Source organism: Schistocerca piceifrons, chromosome 11 (assembly GCF_021461385.2).
Source record: "Schistocerca piceifrons isolate TAMUIC-IGC-003096 chromosome 11, iqSchPice1.1, whole genome shotgun sequence".
Classification (NCBI taxonomy): domain Eukaryota; kingdom Metazoa; phylum Arthropoda; class Insecta; order Orthoptera; family Acrididae; genus Schistocerca; species Schistocerca piceifrons.
In genome coordinates, this window is record NC_060148.1 from 138,082,038 (window position 1) to 138,089,917 (window position 7,880).

Below are 7,880 nucleotides of genomic sequence, written 5' to 3' on the forward strand. Positions count from 1 at the left end.
ATGTGGCATAGGATATCGTCACATAGCGCTGTGCAGTAGGGATGCAGTGTATGACAACCAAAGAGCTTCTGCTACGAAAAGAAATGGCATCTCAGACTATTACTCCTGGATGTCATCCAATATGGCGGGTGACAGGCAGGCCGGTATCCCACTGCCATCCAGGGCATCTCCAGACACATCTTCACTGGTCACTGGGGCTCAGTTCAAAAAGCTGTAGGATAACAACCTGATTGTCGCCCACCATACAGCCCGACAACCAGGAGTGATGGCCTGGGGATGCCATTTCATTTTATAATAGGACTGCTGTGGTTGTCATCAACAGCACCCTTACATCACAGCTGTACATCGACGATACTGTATACCCTGTTTACTTCTCCTTCATGGCATTCCATTCTATGGTTACATTTCAGCAAGATAATGCCCGCCTGCACACCGCAGCAGTTTCCATTGCTTGTCTTCCTGCATGCCAAATCCCATCTTTGGCAGCAAGGTCGCTGGATCTCTTCCCAATTGAGATCGTTTGGAGCATTATGGGCACAGCCTAGTAACTGCAAGGGCCATAGCTGGATAGCTGGAACAACACGTTACTAACTTGCTCAATTTCTGAAGCTCTTCCTCTTGAATAAATCATGCAATTTTTCTGAAACTGTAACAATTCGTTTGTCTCTACATGTACATCACATCTACCGATTTCCGACCCATTCAGATAAATCCTTCATGGCACTTTGCTTCCTTTGCCTTAGAGTGAATGTAATGTTTTACCTGTCCTTACAAGCCACCATACACTTCAAGTGCCAGACTTTTACCACCCCACAGGCATCCACCCAGAGGTTCAAAATACCCTGTGCCTGCAGTAGCCTCAGAGAGTCTAGTTATTATTACAAGGTCTGCGTTTGAACTGCTACTATAAGCTCCAACATCAATTTCCAAAGCTATTTATGTGGAAATTATGTCATGATCCCACTCATACACAGCATGCAGGATAATGCACAAACAGTACAGTTTGTTCTAGAATCTACATCGTTTTAGTTTCCATGCGAAAGAAAAGTGACATTTTAAGGCACTTTCAAAATGTTTCTGCAGTGTTTCGTCACCTGACTACATTCTACACTGCAGCGAATCATTAAAAACTGCAAGTTCTCTCTTAGCTATTACCCGTGTAACAGTAAACTTGTCGTGTTATTCAATATCAATACCAGTCACTGCAAAGCCTAAACTAAATTAGTAACAGTTAACGTAAAATCAAAAACTGCATTTCAATTGTTTTTTCCCTTACAGACATATCATGTACTGCACTCAATCACTGTGCAAGAAACATTTGACTTCAACTTAGTGGGACTACTTTGTACTAATTTCACAAGGTTCGTACTGACAAGTTCTTCTACAATCTTAGTTTTGTGTGTCACTATTTTAAAAAATTATTTGACTTTTCTACTGCATTTTAACACCATTCAGATTCGTGAAACATTTGGAAACTGGTGTACAGACAGCTTAGAACTGTGCTATTTTGTGCCAGAAACGCACACACCATACAAAGTGAGCTCTTAACTCAGTCTATTGGAAATGTTCTCTTTATGCCATCTACGTTATTCTTCAAATTTTAATGTTTGTCAGGTTGCCGTAGATTCAATAAAGTCTTATACTTTATTTATTGTTTTTATATTTTTATTTAGCTATCACATCTGATCCAATAAGGGACCAGGGTTTCACACATACAGTATTTCTTTTACTCTACATTACAGTAACCTAGCAAATAACACTCATTTCATAAGATAAATATTAATAAAATTGCGTAATAAATTAAAAATTATTTGAATGTATGCAGAAGAAATGTTTGCAAATAGTTCTGATTGAGAACTAGTAAAGCTAATACTAGAGTATACTACCTCTACCACTTGCTACTAATAATACTAATGATGTAGATAGTGATAGAATGAGATGTTGTTGTTGTGTGGTGGTCTTCAGTCCTGAGACTGGTTTGATGCAGCTCTCCATGCTACTCTATCCTGTGCAAGCTTCTTCATCTCCCAGTACCTACTGCAACCTACATCTTTCTGAATCTGCTTAGTGTATTCATCTCTTGGTCTCCCCCTACGATTTTTACCCTCCACGCTGCCCTCCAATACTAAATTGGTGATCTCTTGATGCCTCAGAACATGTCCTACCAAGCGATCCCTTCTTCTGGTCAAGTTGTGCCACAAACTTCTCTTCTCCCCAATCCTATTCAATACTTCCTCATTAGTTATGTGATCTACCCATCTAATCTTCAGCATTCTTCTGTAGCACCACATTTCGAAAGCTTCTATTCTCTTCTTGTCTAAACTATTTATCGTCCACATTTCACTTCCATACATGGCTACACTCCATACAAATACTTTCAGAAATGACTTCCTGACACTTAAATCTATACTCGATGTTAACAAATTTCTCTTCTTCAGAAACGCTTTCCTTGCCATTGCCAGTCTACATTTTATATCCTCTCTACTTCGACCATCATCAGTTATTTTGCTCCCCAAATAGCAAAACTCCTTTACTACTTTAAGTGTCTCATTTCCTAATCTAATATCCTCAACATCACCCGACTTAATTCGACTACATTCCATTATCCTCGTTTTGCTTTTATTGATGTTCATCTTATATCCTCCCTTCAAGACACTATCTGTATCTGTATGAGATACACAAAGTATTTGTAGATATACAAAAGTAACCCAAAATAAGCATCAGACTGACAAAAAATTAAAATCATCATTAGAGTTGTTACAAATCAAATTTAGAGATATTCAATAAGTAGACACAAAAATACATAATGATGAAACAACTTCATAAAGGATAACACACCACTTTTATAGTAACTACAGGTTATATAAATTTTAAAGGTAGAATATTTATGAATATAAGCAATCCAATTGTTGTAACAGGTGTTGTGAACAAACAATACTTACAGAATGAGTTATCCAATCTTGTTGGAAAACCAGAATTCACAAGTATTCTAATACACCTGAAAAATTATACCTTAAAATGGATTTTCATAAAAATATTAATCAACTCAATAAAACTAATCTAGCAAATTATTTTGCTAATAAGATGGCGGTCTTTCAGATTATTTCCCAGAATCTCTATACATAAATGAGTTAAGTAAACTTAAAGTAAAATAATTGAATTTAAATTTATACTGTAGGCAAACAAAGAATTCAAAATGTTGAATATGCGTTTAGACTGGAGAGTATTATTGTTGTTGGTAAGAATATTAACAAAGATCATAAATTTGATGATTTTGATATCACTGTAAGTGTATCTGATAGGCTATATGAAAAAGATAATAGTAACCAATCAATAGTGGTGTTTAAGTGGAATTTTCTTACTGCAAGAGTAACAAACAGTTATAACAGTTTCTGCAGATGTAAAACTAATTATATTTTCTCAAAAAATTTAAATATTATTAAATTTTTCTTCTGTATACATGGGCAACCAGACCTACAGTTTGAAGTTTAAAAAATTTTGTAATATACATGATCCTCACAGAGTCATCACTAAAAATGGAAAATAGGATTAAATATCTCTGTACAGTATGTATAAGCCAAAAAAGTAAATCCTTAAAGATTTTTGTAGGTGAATGGGAGAATCAGTCGATCACTCATGAATTATTAATGAATTATATAAACCTAAGAGAAAAAAATTTAAGAGAAGAAATGTAATTTATCTCGGTATTGATAGTATATGGCAAGCAGATATAGTCGAAATGGATTCAAGTGATTTGAAAGGTATTTTAAATATAAATAAAGGATATAAATTTTTGTTAACTGTTGTTTTCTAAATGTGCTTGGTGTATTCCAATTAAAGATAAAATGTTTGAGAGTATAATTGTGTCTTTTGAAAAAATATTTACTCAGACATCACCAAAAAATTTACAAACAGATAACCTGAATGAATTCTATAGTAAGAAAAGATGAGGAAACAATTTGTTCTTATTTGTAACTATAAATGGATAGACATCGTTTCTGAATTAGTTAATGGATGTGGTATACACAAAACATTCAACAGTAAAAATGAAACCGATAGTAGTTAATGATGAGAATTAACTGTTGTAGCAGCTAATGAAAAGTCGAAATTCGAAAAAGGTGATGAAGTTAGCATCAGTAAAGTTAAAGAAATATTTGAAAAAGGATACATTCCTATTTGGTCAACAAACCTTTTTAAAATTCAATATGTTATTAATTTTAAACCAATCGCATAGAAATCAAGAGAATTAATTGGTGAAGATACTAAAATAAATTTTTATGAACAAGAATTGATGAAAACAAAATATCCAGATTTCTTTGTTGTTGAAAAAGTTTTGTAAAAGCAAGTAAATAAAGTATATGTAAAATATTTGGGATCTGAAAATTCACACAATGCTTGGGTATATAGAAATGATATTACCTTACAAAATTTTTTATACATAAATGGAGTTCATTACTTTATCATAGTAACATATACAAAATTATATTGTTTGATGCATGAAGAATTAAAATTAGAGTTTCTAATAGACAAATTGTTTGTTCTCCCTACCTTAAAAGTATTAAGTAAAGAATATCTTTTTGAGATGGCCTTTAGATATAACCATTTCTAGTTTTTTGTTTAACCTTGTCAGTAAGGAATATCGAATTCATATTGACTTGCCCTGGCATTTAATTTTTATTTCCAAATTATTCTTTTTTATATTTATGATTGTCAACTGATTTCTGAAATCTATAGCTAGTTATTCTTTATCTTTATACACTCCTGGAAATTGAAATAAGAACACCGTGAATTCATCGTCCCAGGAAGGGGAAACTTTATTGACACATTCCTGGGGTCAGATACATCACATGATCACACTGACAGAACCACAGGCACATAGACACAGGCAACAGAGCATGCACAATGTCAGCACTAGTACAGTGTATATCCACCTTTCGCAGCAATGCAGGCTGCTATTCTCCCATGGAGATGATCATAGAGATGCTGGATGTAGTCCTGTGGAACGGCTTGCCATGCCATTTCCACCTGGCGCCTCAGTTGGACCAGCGTTCGTGCCGGACGTGCAGACCACGTGAGACGACGCTTCATCCAGTCCCAAACATGCTCAATGGGGGACAGATCCGAAGATCTTGCTGGCCAGGGTAGTTGACTTACACCTTCTAGAGCACGTTGGGTGGCACGGGATACATGCGGACATGCATTGTCCTGTTGGAACAGCAAGTTCCCTTGCCGGTCTAGGAATGGTAGAACGATGGGTTCGATGACGGTTTGGATGTACCGTGCACTATTCAGTGTCCCCTCGACGATCACCAGTGGTGTACGGCCAGTGTAGGAGATCGCTCCCCACACCATGATGCTGGGTGTTGGCCCTGTGTGCCTCAGTCGTATGCAGTCCTGATTGTGGCGCTCACTTGCACGGCGCCAAACACGCATACGACCATCATTGGCACCAGGGCAGAAGCGACTCTCATCGCTGAAGACGACACGTCTCCATTCTTCCCTCCATTCACGCCTGTCGCGACACCACTGGAGGCGGGCTGCACGATGTTGGGGCGTGAGCGGAAGATGGCCTAACGGAGTGCGGGACCGTAGCCCAGCTTCATGGAGACGGTTGCGAATGGTCCTCGCCGATACCCCAGGAGCAACAGTGTCCCTAATTTGCTGGGAAGTGGCGGTGCGGTCCCCTACGGCACTGCGTAGGATCCTACGGTCTTGGCGTGCATCCGTGCGTCGCTGCGGTCCGGTCCCAGGGCGACGGGCACGTGCACCTTCCGCCGACCACTGGCGACAACATCGATGTACTGTGGAGACCTCACGCCCCACGTGTTGAGCAATTCGGCGGTACGTCCACCCGGCCTCCCGCGTGCCCACTATACGCCCTCGCTCAAAGTCCGTCAACTGCACATACGGTTCACGTCCACGCTGTCGCGGCATGCTACCAGTGTTAAAGACTGCGATGGAGCTCCATATGCCACGGCAAACTGGCTGACACTGACGGCGGCGGTGCACAAATGCTGCGCAGCTAGCACCATTCGACGGCCAACACAGCGGTTCCTGATGTGTCCGCTGTGCCGTGCGTGTGATCATTGCTTGTACAGCCCTCTCGCAGTGTCCGGAGCAAGTATGGTGGGTCTGACACACCGGTGTCAATGTGTTCTTTTTTCCATTTCCAGGAGTGTAATATAGTTCGATGATAGTTACATAAGAGAACAACAATTACATAATAAATAATAATAACAAGAAATAGAAGCAATTACTTAATAAATAGAAACTTCTAGTTCTCAGACATTTTTAATTTGAATGAACACCTTTACAAGAAATCAGACAGCCGACTTCAAGATTTGCACATAATTACCATCTAGTGTGAACGCCTGGACTTACATCAGGACTACTCTGTCTGCATGATGTAATCAATTGACATTAACCAATGTGCAGTTCCAAACATGTACGCTTGGGGCTCTGCTGCATAGACCTAGGACTACATCTTAGGTACATCATGTAATACAGGCTTAAAACCAGCTACAAGCGACGACTTCAAGTGACAACAAATGGAAGACAGTTTTTGACAATGTTTATTTTCAGTGATGAAGACAAGTATTGTGTGTCTCGAAAGGTGAATCATACACACGAGATTATAGAAAAAATTTGTGGTTCACCTAACACTAACGTCTTTTGTGCCACGTCCTCTTCAAAAGTTTACAGACTACTTTTCTTCCTGGAGAAAACTGTGCCTGATTTCGTGTACCTACACACACTGCAGCTGTGGCTTATGCCAGAGGTACAGCAAGCAAGTGAAGTGTTCATTTGGCAACTACAAAATCCTCCACCTTACTTTCTTTCAGACATTTATGATTATCTCAATGCCAAACTGCCTCAGTGTCAAAATGCACATGGTTCCCATTGTGACCCTCTTCTCCAGTGCCCCTCCCCCCACAGTCACCTGTCTTAGCTTCATATGATTTCTTCTTATGGGGTTAAGTCAAAGATCACCACGTTCCTGCTTCCATTGCCACTTAATTTGGAAGAGTTGAAAGGAAGGACTAACATGGTCGCTGACAATGTAATTGGTAATATAGATAGAAACTGCCTTGGACAGATTTAAAAGCACAGAGAAAATAACATTATGGCATAAAACAGAAAATTCAGCTTCCAGTTCTTCAGAAGGATGAGAAATGCACTGAACTCTTCCTGGGACTGACATGAAAGAACGCAAAAAACCGATTTAAAAAAATGGATTGGGCTTGTATGCCACACAGTGATAAAAATTTCTCTGTATTCCTATCTGATAGTAAATATATAGCAGATGATATGTATATCTGACACTGAAAAATTTCAAACTAGTATTAGTCATGAGCAGCATGACACCAGCAAATGATGTACTCTAGAACTAGACAACCTTAGGGCACTGCTAATTATTTTGAGCAGCTTGAGCTAATATGAAGAGACTAACACATTTTTATTCTTTCATTTTTCTACAGTGCGTTTGTGGAGAAAGACGTGTTGCCCTGAGTGGCATGTGGCAGAGAGCAAGTGAACTAGTTGTGACATGTTTACCACAAGCAGCCAGAGATGTTAAACAGCACTATGAATTTTGAGTCAAAGGGTTCCAGCATGTCCTTCACTCTTTATGTAAATGTAAACAGTGGTATAAATGTGCACTCTTGCTATACATTATGCATTTTAACAACTGACAAGCATCAAAAGAGTGCTGTGTAGACCAGTTTCACAAGGTGCATTTTAGCTGTGTATGTTTTTACTTGCGACAATTCTATTTGTAATGAACTTTTTGTCAGACCTGTGTGGAATGTGCAATCCGATCTCCACTCAAATGTGAACATCACATGAGTGATGAAAGCACAACGGAACATGATGTAGACCTG